The following is a 19,896-nucleotide window of genomic DNA, read 5'->3' on the forward strand; positions in this document are numbered from 1 at the left end:
TCAATGATGTAACAGTGCACTCCTGCCAATATGTGCTTTTAATACCAAATTTGTGGACAGGAGCTGCCAAAAGCAAATATTTCATTTTTTATAACCAACAAATTCTCAGTAGAAAGCATTGAAACAGAGCCATTTTACTGTTGGATTACAGAAGTGCTGCTGTATAACGAAGTGTTTTCCACCCATGCAGTTATACGGGCGACTCGAGGGTATATTCCTGCGTTTACAAGACTATTATTTACAATTAACTGCAAAAAAATAACATTTTCAAGAAAAACACAACTCCTTTGCAGCATTTGCGGTTTTCATCTAGCAGCGTTCAGGGAGGACTCTCAATCACCGGGGTGGTAAATGGCATGGCTGACCGACATCAAAGGTCAAACCAATACATCAGTCCAGCGCAGAGGAAATAACAAGCCTCATGCTTCACATTGAGCCATCATCAAAATCATTTAAACAAATGGAAAATGGGACAATAATGTGAAAACACGAACACATGCGTAGGCGGGACAATGGTCCTACGACTATCCGTATTAGCCGGTGATGCCCGTCTCATCCGCAATCTGGTGCTTTGTTTATCTCACCAACATTAAAGGCTAACAAATAATCCTCCCACCACTGTCTTCTCCCGTGTCTGTGCATCAGCGCAGAAGGTCAGCCTCCAAGCAACCCGCATTAATAAGGAAAGGAGAGTGGTGGGCTTTACTGATTTTTGACCGTCACTCCATCATTTAAAACTCTGGGTTTCATAAGGCCTCAGACAAAAGTATGGACACTTGTCAAACAACTATGGCTCCTTGGCTGGTTTGTGCCACAGCACGTTTTTTATTCCTGTACGGAAAAAGCAATTTACCAATTATGCTACAGACATCTGCACCAATTACCTCGAGGTCATCGTCTCATCACCAAAGCCACACAGATATATAATGATGTTCTGTGCTCAATTCCAGCGCTTCTTCCCGTAAACATATGGAGAGCGTAATTATTGGTTAACCTCTGCAGTTGCAGACGATTGTTTTGGCATATTCATTAACTGCTTGTGTATGTGCTTGCGTGTGTGTGTGTGTGTGTGTGTGCATGCATGTGCTTGCAGATGCCTGTGTGAATGTCTTTATAAATATTTCCAAGCAAATACAGCTACTATTCATGTCATAACCCAACATATATTTTTTTACTTTTTTTCTTAACTTCCTTCAAGCCTATAAAAATCTATGACAACTGTGACAAATATATTCTCTTCCCATGTCTTTGATATAAACAATATAGTGTTAAAACACACAGCGGGCAATCGCTGATTTTAACCTAATGTGACACAACTGTTCCTGTGTCTTTTTTCTCCAGTCATCTTCTCTGTCCTCCCTCCGCTTCAACGTACAGCATACACCTCACACGTTTGACAATCACATGAACCGCGTCCCGAAATGGCATTTACCTAACCACAATGCTAGGACCCATCAGCCATCTGCAGAATGGAAACCACCTTCGCCATTAATAAGTCAACATTTCCTTTTGAATTCTTTAATTCCCATGGATGCGAGGCAGAATGAAAATTGAGCCTGTAGCCTCCAGGCATGCAGGCAAGGTACAGTAACACAGCACTAGACAGCAGCTGTCTTCCTTTTTCTGTTTCATGTGGCGGTTAGCATGCTTTGAATCCAGGTTTCATTTTAATTATGCCAACAAAAAAGAAAACAACAACGGATTTCCATTTCCAGATGTTATCAAATGATCCTAAGTAAAGAAGCTGTATGTAAACCTGTGCAGTATGCATACTATAAATAAGACTACTTGGTCCTTTTACATTGTTTGAATTGTCAAAGGTTCTTCCTGTAGATTTGTAACCAAAACAATTGTGTACGTGTGTAGTGGCGATAAATGGCAATGCACTCTGTCGTAAATGTCATAAAGTGTGACAAAACAGCAAGCCAGAGTGCTCAATCAAATCCAATTCTTTCCTTTGACCTTCACTTCAGGTGGAGTCATTCTCGATTATGAGTGTCTCCCAAAGGCCACAAGGATAATCCAGGATAGAAGTTCAGACATAATCTTGCGCCCCGGGACCGAGGCTCAAGAAAACACAGTGCTGTTGATAGCGTGGTGACCTACCCGAAATAGACTTGTGATACATGTCTGAGTCGGGGCAATGTAAAGCCAACAGTCCGGACCGCACTCTGGATCAAATCAAGCAGATACTGTATGTCTTTAAAAGACTAACATACTTATTGTAAGAGCCCAGATACAACACACCGACACAGAAAGGATTAGAGGCAACGAAGGCTGACTTTTGCATCGCCTCACGTCACTTGAGGCGATGCAACAGTCAGCCTTCGTCACCAAATAGCTACAGTTAAATACACTGCAAAGACCACAGCCGTGGGCTGACTAGCTTTCTGTGTTCTGCGCCTGTGGGCCTGGTACGTTAGGGACCTGAGACTGACATATTGAACAGATCTGAAGGAGAGCGGCCATTGCTTTTATATACACATACAAATCATGTATGCACTTTGTTATTCGGGCATACAATTCTACGGGGGTTTTATCGAGTGCAGCCCCGCATAGTATGTTCTTCAGGTGCAATTTCTGTTAAAACACCAAAAGAACACGTTTCATGGCAGCCATCAAACTGAACAATTCAGGTGCTTTCTGTTAGGTCACTAGTATTTGGTGATTTACAATAAAATGCTAAAGGGTACATTGAGCTAGCCAGGAGTTGAACCCTGAATCTTTTGATCTGTAGGCAGACACATTTTTCATTGCGCCACTAGCAGTGTGTTTGGTCACTGTGTCGACTTTGTTTAGCCACCATGGTATGCCTACAGCTGGGGTCTAGTTCTTTGTAGACAATGGGGGGGGAACGCTGGACAAAAGACTGTCTGAGTCTGAATAAATAGGGCCTTTACAGCAAAGTCATCTGGATTTGTCCGGTTTCAAACTATGTGTATTGAACAGAGGCTGTACGTTAAAGCAGTGATTAAAAGAAATACAACTTACGGATGCTGCCATGACCTGCATACAAATCAGGGTTGCTGCGGCCACTAAACATTATATGAACGTGGCCACTAGGTTGGCTGAGTCCCTCCTTGTGCTGAATAGTGAATATTTAACTTAATACTATGATATCTGGATGTATTATATTCTAAAATAATGTGGCAAAAAGATTTCCAGATAACAGGTATTAGTGGTTTTCAGTTGTAAATGTCCTTCATTGCACAGTATGTAGAGTGGCAGCATTGACACGAGGACCAAGTGCTTCACACTAAAGGGTACCAAAGGGTACATCGAGCTAGCCAGGAGTCGAACCTAGAATCTTCTGATCCGTAGTCAGACGCGTTATCCATTGCGCCACTAGCCCTGTGTTGAGTGAGGTGTGACCAGCTGAGTGCTGACATTATTTGATGCGAGCTATGCTTTTCACAGATGGTGTACTGGGTACTTTGTTGTGCTAACATGTTTTCAGGTACATATATCAAAAGTATTACTTCTCTGTATTGTTTTGTAATTGGTGCATTACAGATTACAATCACATTCTACAGAATATTGATCTTGCACTCGCATTTGTGTTTTTGTAATTCATCTTTATGATGTAGTCAACGTGGCCAAACGCACATCATTGTTCAGTAAATGTCCAGTAAATGAATGTATTTCATATTCATACAGTGAACTCTCGAATGAATGCACATGTATCTGTCTATTTTTTCAGTTTTTTGCAATTTATCCGAGTTAATGTTCTTGGTAAGATTTGTGAATTGAAGAGTGAGATCGATTTGTCAATATAACAGCTTGTGGTAGAGTGTCGAGGCTGTGCAGGATGGATGGATGGATGGATGGTTGGACAGGTTCGTAACTCATGATACCAAAGCTTATTTTCTGTTCAAAAAACAACATACATAATTAATACATGCACGTAGAAATCATTTATGTTCATGCACCAATTTTTAGACGTCTCACTTGCCGTGCTGTCATTTTAGCCACCTGGCTTTGTCAGCTTTGTTTAGCACAGAGATAGTGTATCCCATAAATGATCCTCTCTGCCAAATCTCTTCTCTGTGTGAGTCATATGGATTGGCGGAGTCCAAGACTGCTGGCACAGCTCCCCACAGCTACATTATGGAGAAAGAAAAAGAGTATTGTGCAATTGACTAGCAGAACTTACGTGGTTTTAAAAGTGAACCTGTGACTAACAAAAAGCATTGATTAAATCTTTCTAATTCTTTGCCAAAATAAAAATCACACACACTCGTCCACCAGTGAAACACGCCGCACAGGTCAGTGTCTGTCCTCTCGCTGTATTTTTACAGCTTTTCAGCCTTTTAGGCATGAGCTGAAAACTTTTGACATTTACATAGATGTGAAAAGAAGTCAAGCACTGGAGGGAATAATGCTCCGTTCTACTTTTTTTTAGCTTCTTTGTCCTTGCAGTTTCTCACATTAAAAGCATCTTTGTTGTCTTGTGTTGCACTCTTTAAGGGTTTTTTAAATGCAGATATTGCATCGTATGAATCATTATGCAGATAGTGAGTTGCTTAATAACTAATCTGTTATTTCCTATTCTAATTTATTGTGATGTCACGAGTTTTCAGAGAAGGGTTATTAGTAATGAGACACCCAGATTAATTTTTCAGTCTGTTCAGCGATGTTTGATAGGGCAGATGACAGACTGATCGTGACACTGACACACTGACTCATACCGTTTATTAAGCTGTTCAGGAATGAATAGTTGCATGTGTAAAGAGAAAAACTAATGATTGCGTTCATTCTGCCAACTGTGCACATGGAGAATTTGAGCATTTGAGTTCATGTGACCCAATTTCTTTTGATAAATCGCAACGGTCGGGGCACAAAAATAGGGGAAGGGATTACTGAATTAGCTTGCTTTCAGCGACGCACTCAACTAAAAAACGTCAAATTTGCCATCTGTGGTTTGAATTTTAACAGAACATAGACGTGCAAACTGGTCAAACACAAACCAGGCAGAGAGGACAACAAATTAGATCTCATCCATTTGAGAATTCCTTTCCTTTAAATGTCAAAGTATGGCATTAAAAGAAATTGGAAATGACTGACTTAGTGAATCATTTCTGGATGAATTAAAATACCTCAGACTCTGACAAGAAGTAAAGCCATGTGAGGACACAGGTTTTGCAGTCACCTGGTTTGTGGTGACTGATACATGTTTTATTTGCAAATTACAGTTGAAAAAAAAAACCTGAGAAATAATAGATAGCTATTAACAACATGTCCTACATTTTCTGATATTCATTGTGTGTCACAACATACCTGTCCTCTTCAATGTGGAGTAGAAAATGAAATGAAATATTTAGTTTGAGTTTACAGAAGGACGCTGACGGAGGAAATACACGATTTGAGATGCACGAAACTGTCATACCTCTGTGTTGTTTTGTTGTTTTAGATGGCCATGTTCTCGCTGCCCCTCAGGTATTCAGGTAAACAGAAGACTTTGACTGAATGTGTCTCTGTTAAGCTTGGAAAGCTTGAAGGGCTCGTGCTTTTGTAGACTCTTGTGTATTAGTGTTCCTCTTGGTTCCGATATTCAGACAAATGCTGCATATTTACACACTTAAATCTTACCTTCCACAATAGCTTTATGTCTAAAAGGCGGTGTTACACTGTGGGTTTCAATTGTATTGCTCTTCTGACCATACTAAAAAGAGATAGCAAGGCACTAGAGTAAGATGTTACATCACCCCTTGTGTAGGAACACAGTGTGTGAACAATTTCTAGATAGAAGCGAAGGCAAGAATCACCGTGGTGAAAGACTTTTTATTGTAACTGAATGCTGTTTTACTACCCTGGGGTTAAAGCTATGTTAGGGGATTTTGACACCGCTGATCTGCTAAAAGCCAGCGATAGCTACAAAAAGCTGTGAACAGGAGTGTTGATTGACACCCGAGATGATATTAACCCTCTCACTTAACAGTGAGTCATTTGATCCAATTGTATATACAAAAAATATGGCATGATGGAGTATCACAGAATCACAATTACTACATGCATCTAAATCAAATTTGTGGACATAAACAGATTTGAATATATATATATAATCAACACCGTTTACAAAAGCAGACTGAAATTAATGAGATATTTATGTGTCTCTGCATCTAATTAAGATGCTTCCTGTTTATGGACCTTTTTGTACTACTACAATTTTCTTTCCGCCACAGTAATTTCATTTACGAAAGGATTTCAGTGCATTGTGTTTCAGGCGTCTGTTGTCTTTTGTCTAACACTATTATCAGGTGCTTTTGCCCAAATATACACTGCCACTGAAAACTTTTCGGGTCACTTAGAAATCTTCTTTACTTTGAAATTATTATGAGAGGAAAGCACGATTTTCAGTGAAAATATAGTTATATTGGTCAGAGATATTATCTAGCAACAATGTGTTCACTTATCCAAGTTTGTTGTGTTAAAAGGCTAATTGATCATTAGGAAACCCTTGTGCAATTATGTTAGCACAGCTGAAAACTGTTGTGCTGATTAAAGAAGCAATAAAATTGGCCTTTCTCAGGCTAGTTGAGTATCTGCCGCACCAGCATTTGTGGGTTTGATTATAGTCTCAAAATGGGCCGTAAAAAATAACTTTCTTCACAAACTTGTAATTCTGTTCTTGTTCTGAGAAATGAGGGCTATTCCAATGCGAGGAATGGCCAAGAAGCTAAAGATATCAGACAACGGTGTGCACTACTCCCCTTAAAGAACAGTGCAGGCTGACTCCGGGCAGGATAGAGAAGCGGGGGGCTCTGGTGCATGACTGAGCAAAAGGACAAGTACATGCAGGTCTCTAGTTTAAGGAACAGATGCCTCGCAGGTCCTCAACTGGTCTCAGCGTCAATGCTGGCCTTCTAGGTAGAGTAGCAAAGAAAAAGGTTGAGGTCGAGATGATCAAACACTTGTGACAAAGATGTAAGGGAGGCCGAATATTTACAGTTTAACATTAAGCTTCATTGTCCAAAATAGCATCAGTGCACTCAAAATGTTTTTTATATATATATATATATATATATATATATATATATCTGCGCTATTGGACGACATATGTGCCAATACTTTTACCTTTGATGGGCTAGTAGAATATATATAATAATATGATATCTACTGGCTCCAATACTGTGATGTGTCTATCTAATGGTTGGGTTTTCTTTACAATGCTGTATAACTATCTCGTTATTTTCAGGGTTAAGATTGAAGTGTGAGTGCCTCAGTGTTCTCATTAAGCTCAAGAATTCACATCATGAGCAGACCGTAATTAGTTCTTCACAAATAAACCTGCTCGCTCTTTAAAGCCACTAGACATTGCTTTCTTGACCTCTTGCAACCTTTGGGTGAAGTGTCACGGAGCAGGATAATTTAATGCAAGCTGATAGCTCATTGGAATGCAAACAGACATGGGGCTGTGCTAAGCTATGTTTAACAGATTGGAAAATACAAGCCACACTGCCAGTTTCGCTCAGACATGCGACAGGTTATTTCATGATTAGTTATGGTCTCTTATGACTCACACTGGGAGCACTGACTACTGGAGAGGGAGTCCAATCTTATGCCAATGTCACACTGACTAACAGAGTTACAGAGAAATATCCAAACCTTTATAAAACACACTTCACTCACTCTGGCCAGCTGAGGAGTTCAAATCACTACTATACTGTCTGAGACTGGAAGTTGCAGGATACAGTCTAACATCACTCTGCAGCCTTTCTTTGAGTCCAGCAACATCGACTGGCAGTCTTTTGTGTACCAAGTGAGTTGTGCTGGAATTCTTATTTTATGATTATGATGGCTTTTGTCAGTATCCTCTTCTAGTGTGTGAACAATTGGCACTGTTTAGGGATTTTTGTCAATAGTGTTTACCTCGAACATGTACTGTATTTCAGATAAGTTATGGATTTAATTTATTGTAAGCCTGCAAATCCATGCTTTTACTGTACATACCAGTTCCAGCCTGATTAACAATGTAGTGCCTAAACTTAACAGCTATTGTATTATAATAAGTGCAAAATGGTAACAGGATGCCCATAATTGACTTACTTCCTGAAGTAAGTGTATCATGCTCTGCTTATTTAGATTAAATGAATGATTGATGATTTTACATATTAAAGGAGCATTTGTGCCTCACACAAAATAAAATAGCATAAACTGCGATTTATTTTCTGACTTTTTCAAATAACGTTTGAAACATCTGTCATTTCAACAACCATTTCTCAAATCTAATATGTCATAATATAATCTTTCCTGTCATAATCATTTTATTTTTTCAAATCTATCACAGGCTTCCAGATTCTCATAATGTGATAAATACCAGAGGTTTTACAAGTTTTTATAACCAGTTTACATCAGTGTCCTTGCACAGCTAAATCAAATACACTCGATTTTTCACCGAGCAGAAGTGAAGGAAGGATCTTTCTTTAACCACACAACAGACATTGAGTGAGAGCACTCATTAAAGATTTTCTCTTTTTGTACCTGTGATTCGAGTGTCATCTTCACACAGCGTATAAAATGCCTGCGTAGTTAAATGTAAGTGACTCCATTCTGTTGCAGAACTTGACTTGTGTCAACATCCTCGACAGGTCCTTCAAGCAGAAAGGGCTTAATTTATGATGAGGCTGTGCCAATTAAAAACCTGATAGCGCTTGTGCATTTAAACACAGGGTGCACCGCTGTTCCTTCACTCCCCATCCCCCGAATGGAAAAAATGGAAAACCATCCACATTGTTCATTACATGAGTTGCAGGGAGTAGAGTTGTGTGATTATCAAGGGAAAGCAATAATCAGAATCAAATGTTAGAGTGTGTAAGTATATGTTAAATAATAGGAAATGTGTGTGGGTATGTGTATATATATGTACACATATATTTATACATATGATATAATTATTTATATATAACTGTTGCTTGTGTGTATATATATATATATATATATATATATATATATATATATATATATATATATATATATATATATATATATATATATATACACACATACACACACACACACAGTAAGTTCATAACAAGGCTTTGCAATTTAGGCTACTGGTTCACAGATGCCCCAGAAAAGATTTGACTCTGGTCGGAAACCATTTTTCACTATATCCCTTGCTGAGGTATGAATTAATAATGTAGAACTTGATTACTGGTTTATGACACAGTTAGAGTAAATCTTTCTTAGCCTATATGGTTTGCTGATTATGTGCTGTCAGCATTGTTTTCTTTCTATGTATCTTTCTTTCTTTCTTTCCATTCATTGCATGCATGCATTCATGAAATATGGCTTGATGAAGAGCTCAAATAATACATTGAATACTATACAGGAAAAGTGGGAACAAACAACATCTTCCTTTTCCTTACACAAAGAACTTCACAGAAAATTGCAGACATATACGTATACAGTATGTATTCGCCCAGCTTCTCCTTACTTTGTGTGTCAAAAGGTAGACCGAGGAGAAAGCGTCTACTCGAGCATCATAAGTAAACAATAAAACCGAAAGATTCCCTTGAAAGAGCTACCAGGAAGGCTGTATGTCGGCCTGAAATAGCCTTGGTGTGATGACCGATTTAAACAGCCATAGGCAGTTTGAGACTCCATAATAACAAAGATAAGGGCTAGTGAAAAAGCGGCCGCTAGAACAGTGTTTTATTGATAAACTAACCATTTGCCTCACAGAGGAGAGTTTCTTTTGATAATAACAGGCAATTTGTTAAAGAGGATATTTTAAAATAATATTCATATAAAGGCTATTAATAAAAGAATGCTCTTTCAAAATTGCTTTGTCACTAAGCAAAGAAGTAATAGCAATCATAATAATGCCGACAGGTGAAGCAACCAAGAGCACATGTAATTACTGCAATAAATGGTGTAAAAGTGGGGTCAGAGGCTCGCCAAGAGGCTCAGTGCTTCTGCACACGATGAGTGCTGTGGGTGTGCAGAGATAAAGTATAAATTGTCTCACATTGGCAGTTAGTGCCTCTGTTCATTCTCCCATTTTCAGGATGATGTTCCCTAAAGTGTCTTGAAGGCACTGTCCAGTTTTGGCGCTAACATTATGCAGGGCTTGATTACAAAGTGGCCAGCTCCGGCCCTGCTGTGACTGTCCCTCTGTGCCCCTCTCTGCATGGGAACACGGTGGGTTCCACTTGACACCCAGTCCACGCAGCAGCTCAGCCTCAGATGAATGCCAGTCTATGCTCGCTCCCAGGGGGAGGCGGGGCTTCCCAGTCCCTACTGCAGGGGCTGTGTGAGAGGAGAAAGGTTACATTCAGTTTACATCATAAAGGCTAGACGCAAACACAGAGGCCTTAAGATGCGGAGTCCGCCTCTCTCTGGCTTCATTTGTGTCGTTCTGTCACTCTAACGCTCTCAGACACAGTGACACACTAACTTATACATCATTCACCTGCTGTCCCTTCTTACAAAGTCAGAGCTTTCACTATGCTGTGCAATGAATTATAACCCAATTTAATGAAGAATTTAGGAAGAGAGAGTGCATGCAATGTGACATGGTATCCCTGTGAACTAAACGGAACCTCAGTAACAACTAGCAGCATAGGCATAACTGCATTTGACAACTTTATAATTCTTATCATTATTTAGATTGGATTGGTTGTATAGATATAACATGCTGCAGCCATATCACATTATATGCAATTTTGCATCATTTATAAAAACAGGCCTGACACTCATCTTTGCTACATTCTTAAAGCAACATGAAAGGATTTCCAAATCTTTCAAATCAGATCATATGTGCTTAGTTTACAGTAATATTACAATTGATATTTTACCTATAATTCCCCAAAAGTTGGGGCACTCTGTAAAACATAATAAACCGGCAATAATTTGAGTATCATTTTTGAAAAAAATGCTCAATTGAAAACAGCACAAAGTGGAAATATTTAGTGTTTCACCTCATTGACTCTATAAGCTTATTTTGAATTTGATGCCAGCAACACAAGTCAAAGTTAGGACAGGAGCAAACGACTTGGAAAGTTGTGGAACGTTTCAAAAAATTTGCGTGATGGTATCATGTTTAGGTAAGGCTCAGTCATTCTCGAAGCAAGGATGGGGCAAATTTAACCACTTTCTGAAACCCCTGATTGTACATTATAAAGGGTATTACTAACTCGCTTGGAAACACTTTGTTAAACTGTTGTCAGTTCATTTGCAAATAATTGCACTTTGTTTTTATTTACGCTTAACACAGCATCCCAATGTTTTTGGAGAATTGGGCTCGTAAAATTAAAGCCGTTCTTCTTCATTGTCGCGTAATCAAAGCATTCAAATAAAGAAAACTTTCATTACATCTGCACTCCATATTACGTCGGTACATTTAGCACTATAAAGATTTTTATTTCCTGCTGCTCCCCATGCAAAGAGAGTCACCTTGGACTGATGCTGCACACACTGACCCATGTGGAACAATCAAAAAGCAAATCATGCAGGCGATACAAAGGGACTGTGCCTGGCATATTGTAAACTGCAGACTATACATCACTCCAGATGTATTTCAACATAAGATGGATTTCTGTACTTTAGGTCACAACTGTCGCCTTTTCCCTTCAGCCACAGAAACCGGCTGCCATCTTTGGCTGCTGCAGCAGCTTCTGTGGCCTGATAAAAGCCTGTGTACTAATCCTTCACTTTCCACAGCCCACTTCTGTAACCTATTAAAATTCACAATCCATATAAAATTGGCATTCAGCAGATTAGTTTATGGAAACAAGGCACTCAGGCAGCTGCAATGTTCTGAGCAGCAGTAATAGTCAAATCCATTGTAACAAACCCATGTAAATAGTGGGCTTGAAAATAAATAAAGGCTTTTACATGCATGACAAACAAACTGTGTTTTTCCATTTGACGGATGTTGTCACGTGCACCGGTCTTCAACAGGATTCCTCCTGATGGCTAGAGTTGGAGTATATGTGCTGTTTTTCTGCAAATCCAAGGCAAGGCTATTTTATGTTTAGTTTCTTTATGCTACACTGCAATAAATCAAACCTCGATGAAGGTTCTTGGTCATCCAGGTGAAGGTACTTCTAAGTGCTGTATCGTGGGCAAATGGAGTTGTACTGGAGGGGAGTTGCAGGCTTTACAACTCTGTGTGGGAGTGTCCCTGTTCAAAGATGGCCATTCCATCTGTCTTCTCTGGCCAAGATGTTTACGTTGTCATCCTCAAATGAATGAGTTTTCTCCTTCAGATGTAAGTGGACGGCAGAGTTTTGACCAAGTCTGAGTCGCAGAGCTCAAATGTGTCCTTAACGACTCTGTAAGGACACTCCTGCACAGAGTTTAAAAGCCTTCAAACTCCGCTCCAGGTAGTTAGAACTGAGGAAGCCTCTTGGATGACAGGTGAAACGTCTTCAAGAAACTGAAACGAGTCCATTTGCCTACGATACAGCACCTAGAATGCATAGACTGTGTGTGTATACAAAGGAGTTGGGAGAGAGGGTGAATAGAAGAGCCTCACATGAATGAAGTCGCTCTGTAGTCTAGTGGTATGGCCACAGATACTTCTGTATCTTTTGCCAGATGGCAGCAAGGTGATCAGACGGTGGGTGGGTGTTGTCTTTGAGTATCTTTTGGACTCTGTGTGCAGACATCTCACTGCACCGATATCACTGAAGGGATAAACTCAATGTGCCTCCCATTACTGTATTTTTGTGAGTCACTCACCCAAAGTGTTCAGCATTACCACTTATTTATTACATTTTATTGTTATTCTTGCAGGAAAAATGACTCTATTGGATCCTCCTTCATGGCTCAGTAGAAACTTAGTGTGTCTTGTCAGTTTGTCCATTATTCCACTATCTTGTCTGCAGTCATGCAGTTTTTAGTAGTGCTCCCTCACCACCAACCAACTGCGTTCGTTCACCAGCTCCAGTTAATTTACAACAGAATAACACTGTATGTGGGCTGGATCAGATGTGCTTCCCAGGAAGGGGGCTTTGTGTTTGATGTACAGTATATATGCTTTGGAAATGCACTGTTGATCTCTCTGTCCCTATATTTCTCCCTCACACTCAAACAAACTCTCCACCCGCCGCCTTTTTATTTCCCCTCAGTCTGCCCCTTCTCTCCGTCACCTCCTCTGTTCCTGGCAGACTCTCTGGCCATTGTACAACAAAGCACCAGTCTCTGCATGTTCAGCAAAAGAAAACCTTTACATTTTCTTCTTTGCTCCCAATTCGTCTTGATAGATTGGCCGCTCACTTTCCTCGATGTTCAATGAATAATAAAAACGCCTGCTAACCTTTCTACCTGTAGCGGAGATACTGTTCCCGATCCATTTTTCCCCAGCTGCAACAGATAATGATATAGTAATGACACATGTATATATTCATCTCTCGCTTGATTTGTCTAAATTTCTTCAGTACACCATGGGCATTATTGTTGAAGAGTATCCCAAAGCCAATTGACTTAACAGACAGCAGCTTTTATTTGCTTGTACCTCCAAAAAAAACTCTCAACAGTGAGATACAAATTTCAAACAAAAAGAATGATGGTGCTGCTATGCTTTGTGCCCTGGAAGACTGTCATGCGTCTTTCACCTGCCTTAGAGAGAGGAATATAACAGCATGCTGAGATGTGCTCATTGCAGTGGGTCACTTAAAACCATGGTGTCTACTATCTTTACAACTGATTAGAGACGCAGATGTTAATACATGTAATAGCCGAACGCAAAGAGAATGCTTGAAAAAAAAGGTGTTATGGCATGTAATAGGCCACGACCCAGACACTTTTATACTCTAAGTTAATGACATGTTTGGAGGGTTAGGGCGCACTCACACTATCACACTATCCTTACCGTGCCCAATCAAGTTTGACCCCCAAAGTCCAGTTAAATGTGCTTGGGCACGGTAAGGATAGCTTAGTGTGAGTGCGCCCCAAGTAGCTAATTCTCTCCCGACTCCACACGACACTCAGCAAACATGTTTTGTTTTGTTTTGATAGAGAGCCCCCCTAGTGGGAGAATTCACATACTGTACGCAAATTTAACAGATTGATCGGTACTGTACATTTGCAGCACACAACAGAAATGAAAAGTAGCGAGATGTCTCACTCCTGAACATCTTCTGTTCTCAGTTTCGGAAAAAAAAAAACAACAACAAAAAAACATTTTGATCAAAACAGTTTGCAGTCTGCGTTCATGATGATGAATGTGTCACACAGCGGAAAACACAGCAGAAAGGCAAACTCATCTCCCGGCAACGGGAAAGTAGTCAAAGGCTCTTTATTTTTTTGTGGGGGTTTACCCATGTTTAAAAACCTGCATTTACATGCTAATTTGGGGCGAGGTATGATTGCTTGTTGCAAACCGATCTTCAGCATGTGTTTTAGGGTATTCACATATGTTTATAGGTGGTTGCTTTGGTTGTTTCAGTGTTCAAATACGGTTTCACTAGCAAGGACCACACCATCAACGAGATGCGTTTAAGGATTTATTAGTGACAAAGGAAAACGAAGTGTCGAAGATCTTGGTTCTTTTGAGTTCTTCGAGTGCGTTGTGGGGATTCTTGTAGAGAATCCGCCGCCGCTCCCGGGCAGCGACGGACCCCCTCCTGGACCTACGAAGGAGAGGAGAGAAAGAAGAAACAGACAGAGAGAAATGGGGTGGGGGGGAGGGGTGCAGAATACGAGAGCGAAGCAGATGAGAGGGTCAGGTGGTTATTTATAGAAATGCGGAAGTTGGCGCTGTTGAGGTGTGGTCCTGCTCCTGAAACTTCGCCAATTAAGCTTCAATTCACTAGCAAGGACCACACCATCAACGAGATGCGTTTAAGGATTTATTAGTGACAAAGGAAAACGAAGTGTCGAAGATCTTGGTTCTTTTGAGTTCTTCGAGTGCGTTGTGGGGATTCTTGTAGAGAATCCGCCGCCGCTCCCGGGCAGCGACGGACCCCCAAAAACCTCCAATTACTTGAGAAGAGATTGAGCGGATCTGAGATCTTTGAGATCTGAACAGATGTAACGGTGGTACGTTTGGGAGGACCAGCGGCCTATGAGATGTATGAAGTGTTCTGGGAAGCCTTTACGGGAGGCTGAAGTGGCAGCTCCGATTCTGAAGGAGTGCCCAGAGTAGTTGTCGGGCAAAATACCAGACAATGAGAGCACCCGGCGAAAGTGATGGTGGAACCAGAATCGAGTAGCCACTTGGCTGGATTCGGAGATGAAAAGAGGATCTGTCGTTGTTGTGAGATTTACGGAATTGCAAGAAATTTGCGAGGGTTTCGAAGGGATTCAGTGGTGATTGGACCTTGAAGAAGAAGACGGGTGTAGGCGGACCAAATTGATTGGTTTTGATTTGCTTTAAGTGGAACACCATAGTGTCGTCTGAAAAACGGGACAAGTCAGAAATGCAAGCATGACGGCTTGAGTCGAAGTGAATGGTTGAGGAGGTGAATTCGGAGCATCTGAGGAAGCCAAAAGGCAGGGTTTGGGCGACTTGAGGAGTGCCGTACCCGGAACGGATTGTGTGGAGGCAGATTAACGGCAAGTTGGCATTAAGAGGAAGACGGCGAGGGCTTAACGAACTGTAAACGAACAGCCGGTTATTGTCTTGGAAAGAAGCTGATACCGCTAAGGTAAGCTTGGTGGTGCGTGATTTGTCATGAGGAATGGGCGTAAGTACTGAAAGAAGTCGTGGTGATGAGATCGAATGACGGAAAGGTTGTGTTGTATTGGTCGTGAAAGTAATGGAAGCTTTCCAAGCTGTCCAGTAGGAAGAGAGGGTCGAGGGTGATAGGCTGTTGATGGTGGAGCTCTGGTAGTCGCTTATCAGGGGTATAAGCGATGGATTTATGAGTTGAATGTCGAAGCCCAACTGGCGTAGGGAAGGTATCTGCATGAGGTGCCAAGCTTCTGAACTTCTGGCATTCATTAGCGAGCTTCGGGGGCGATTCTGCCACAAGCCATCCACCTTTGTAGAAACCCCCAAAACCGGCCTAAGGAGCAGCATCGCTGTACAGATGGATGTCATGTGGGTTAGTTGGTTGGTCATCGTAAAAGAAAGTGATTCCGTTCCAATTGGTGATAGGGTTGAGTCACGGACAGATTTCAGCAAGGCTCGAGCTATCCAGGGAGATGGAGGTCAAGAGTGATGGGACGGAAGGGACAGAAGTTGACGTTTGGTGCGGCGCTGGGCGCAGAAGAAGGTTCGGCGGAGCTTTCCGACCGGGAATGAAGTCTAAAACTTGTTAGTGTCAAGAATGATTCCGAGAAACTCAAGGGATGTGGAGGGGCCCTCTGTTTTCTCTGCGACGATGGGACCCCGAGGTTGGAGAAGACTGAAGTCAGGGTAATCAGGCCGGAAGCGGGTGGCGATGTGGTGGGGGGGAAATTGTTAGACTGGATCCAGCTGAGGGCTTCAGGTGGGGTGTCCAAGAGTTTAGGCTGCTTTGCGACCAAAGGTGAGCCTAACGGCGAAGTAATATATACCACGCCAATGGATGCTGAAGAAACGGCAGAAGTCGGGGTGAATAGGGAGGACTTTAAGAGCACTGGTCTGTTCCTGGACCTTCCTTAACTTCCTTAGCGATCGTGCGGTCAACTGAATCTGAAGGCTGAAGCTCTCGTTTGGTTTTTTGTGCGGCCCAGTGTGGGTAGCTGTGTATAAAGTGAAATTAGTGGTTGCCTGTTGAGGGGGAAGAACGGGTGCCGGCATCCCGGTGCTGACGACCCCAGCCGACATGAGCTGCTGGGACTGATGGAGCTGGGAGATGGAAGCTCCCTGCATCCCGGCATAGGGTGCTGGCACCCGGTGCCAGGAGCCCCGGTTGAAGCGAGGTGCTGTGGTTGCTGGAATTAGGCGGCAGAGGGCACTGGCATCTTGGTGCCAGGAGACTTGGTTGGAGCGAGGTGCTGTTGTTGATGGAAACAGGAAGCAGAGGGCGCTGGCATCCCGGTGCCAGGAGCCCTGGTTGAAGCAATCTGCTGTGGTTGCTGGAAATAGGCGCCAGAGGGCGCTGGCATCTCGGTGCCAGGAGCCCCGGTTGAAGCGAGCAGCTGTGGTTGCTTGAAACAGGAAGCAGGGGGTGCTGGCATCTCGGTGCCAGGAGCCCCAGTTGAAGCGAGCTGCTGTGGTTGCTTGAAACGGGAAGCAGGGGGTGCTGACATCTCGGTGCCGGGAGCCCCGGTTGATCAAGCTGCTGTGGTTGCTTGAAATGGGAAGCAGGGGGTGCTGTCATCTCGGTGCTGGGAGCCCCGGTTGATCAAGCTGCTGTGGTTGCTTGAAACGGGAAGCAGGGGGGCGCTGGCATCTCGGTGCCAGGAGCCCCGGTTGAAGCGAGCTGCTGTGGTTGCTGGAAACAGGAAGCAGAGGGCTCTGGCATCTCGGTGCCAGGATCAGAATCAGAATCAGAATCCTTTAATGTCCCGCAGACGGGGGAATTTGTTTCTCGCAGGCAGCAGAATATTACGAGAATAGAGCAATAGCAAAAATAGATAATAGAATAGACACTATAATTAAAAAGGGGAAGAAAATGGAATCGAATCGACGTATATACATATTTACATGATGTAGTGCAAGAATGGACAGTCATTTTTAATATACAGACCGGAGCGGTTGAAGCGAGCTGCTGTGGTTGCTGGAAACAGGAAGCAGACGGCGCTGGCATCTCGGTGCCAGGAGCCCCGGTTGAAGCGAGCTGCTGTGGTTGCGGAGCCCCGGTTGAAGCGAGCTGCTGTGGTTGCTGGAAACAGGAAGCAGAGGGCACTGGCGTCTCAGTGCCAGGGGCCCCAGTTGAAGCGAGCTGCTGTGGTTGCTGGACACAGGAAGCAGAGGGCGCTGGCATCTCGGTGCCAGGAGCCCTGGTTGAAGCGAGCTGCTGTGGTTGCTGGAAACAGGAAGCAGGGGGCGCTGGCATCTCGGTGCCAGGAGCCCCGGTTGAAGCGAGCTGCTGTGGTTGCTGGACACAGGAAGCAGAGGGCGCTGGCATCCCGGTGCCAAGAGCCTCCGCTGAAACAGGCTGCTGTGGTTGCTAGCAGTGGGCTGTAGGGGGCACTGGCATCCCTGTGCCAGGAGCCTCCGCAAAGTTTAGCTGCGGTGATGGCCGGAACTGGATGGCGGTGGGCACTGTGGCGTTTGCCCTTGAGGTTGTAGGTTGCTGTAGCTGATGATGATAATCCTGATAGAAGTTGGAGGGTCCTGGAATCTATCTGGGCGCTCCCTCTGGAGTGTAGTGATGCGAGAAGTGGTGGCGGAAACTCTGGAGTTGTTTTATCTGGCAGAGGATCTCTGTCTCTGCTTTTGCTGCTGCTCTTTGTTTTCTTTGGGCTTTGTCATTTGATTGTACTGTCCCTTTAACAAGAGCGTAGACGTCACTGCCTGTAGGGCTGTGCGTGATGACGTCACCTGGAAGCGATCAGGTGTTAACGGAACGAACAGCCATGAGTTTATTTATTTATTTTTCGAAGATTGGCTGTTGTGGTGGCTAGAACTGGATGGCAGTGGGCACCATGACGTTGCCCTAGATGTTGTAGGTTGCTAGTGTCGATGATGAAAATCCTGATGGGGATTGGAGGGTCCTGAAATCCATCTGGGCACTCCCTTTGGAGTGGAGTGATGACGAGAGGTGGTAGCAGAAACTCTAGAGTCATTTGATCTGGCTGAGGATCGCTGTCTCCACTTTTGCTGCTGCACTTTCTGTTGTCTATGAGCTTTCTGCTGTCTTTGGGCTGTAGTATTTAATTGTACTGTCCCTTTTAACAGGAGCGTCGACGTCGCGGTGTGTTGCGTGCGCGTGATGACGTCACCCGGAAGAGAGCTGGTGTTGACGGAAGAAGCACACATGCGTGTGGAGAAAGTTTGGCTTTATAGTCCATTCGGTTAAACAGAATTCATTTGTCGTTTAAAGTTTTCTGGGGAGCGGCTACTGTCCAATCGGTGACTGTAGAAGATGAAAGCCGGTCGGGGGAACTCACCGGAGCGTGGAGACGTTGTGACCGGCGAGTTGTTCGGCCGGTGTTGGCGGAACGATGGCGGGAGGCTTCGCTTCTTGGAGGTGAAGGAGTCGGCGAACTGTGGCGAACTGCAGCGACGGTGACTTTCTGTTCTGGAAATTCCTCGTCCTCTCTTTGCTGCGGAAGGAGGTGGGCTGGGAGACACGGGAGAGTCGTCGGGCGAACTATGATAATCTTGGATGTTGAGGAGAGATGAACCAGGCGGGAGACGAACCATGGATGAGACGAAGTTGGTGCTCTTCGGACCCGCTCGCGTCCTAGCCGGCTGTTGGGCCACTGGAATCGGGTCCTCGGGTACGGAGGTGACGGGAGAGTAGTCGGCTTCAGATGAATGGTGATCCTCATCTCGTCTGAAAGATTGTCCGACGGGAATAGTGATACGAAGTCCATGATGAGGTGAGTAGAGCCTGATGTTGCTCGTACAAAAGTTTGGATGTGCTCGGGCGAGGCGATGTCGCGTGATCTCGTTTCTGGGTGCGAGAGCGCAGAATACGAGAGCGAAGCAGATGAGAGGGTCAGGTGGTTATTTATAGAAATGCGGAAGTTGGCGCTGTTGAGGTGTGGTCCTGCTCCTGAAACTTCGCCAATTAAGCTTCAATAGAGAGATTCATTGTTCACTTCACAATAGCTCTTAATTTTTGACAGGGTCAGGCAAACGCTTTGGTGTAGACTAGGTGAGGGTGTGGTGGCTGGAATGAGGCTGAGGCAAAGGGACCAGCTTTGAATGCTTCAGCACCGTAGGGAAAAACACACAGCGAGACTGGTGGTGCATTTCATTAGTGGTTTTACAAGCCACCGTTTAATTCCCCGTATTATCATCAGAGAAAACACAATGATTCACAGTGCAAACTTTTTTTACTCCTTAAGTTATCACTGAATAGTATTCATTATGTCTGCAGATGAGAGCAGGAGCATTCCCTTTTG

The 19,896-nt window shown here is 43.3% G+C and overlaps 1 protein-coding gene and 1 non-coding gene across 7 annotated transcripts in view; one reads left to right on the forward strand and one right to left on the reverse strand.

Moving 5' to 3' along the window:
* Positions 1-19,896, forward strand: part of LOC115593678 (neurexin-1-beta-like) — a 143,191-nt gene that overhangs the window by 83,465 nt on the left and 39,830 nt on the right. The window lies entirely within an intron of this gene.
* Positions 3,280-3,352, reverse strand: trnar-acg (transfer RNA arginine (anticodon ACG)). The gene has a single exon. It is a non-coding gene; the product is annotated as a tRNA-Arg (tRNA).

The sequence above is a fragment of the Sparus aurata genome, chromosome 13, assembly GCF_900880675.1.
Source record: "Sparus aurata chromosome 13, fSpaAur1.1, whole genome shotgun sequence".
Taxonomy (NCBI): domain Eukaryota; kingdom Metazoa; phylum Chordata; class Actinopteri; order Spariformes; family Sparidae; genus Sparus; species Sparus aurata.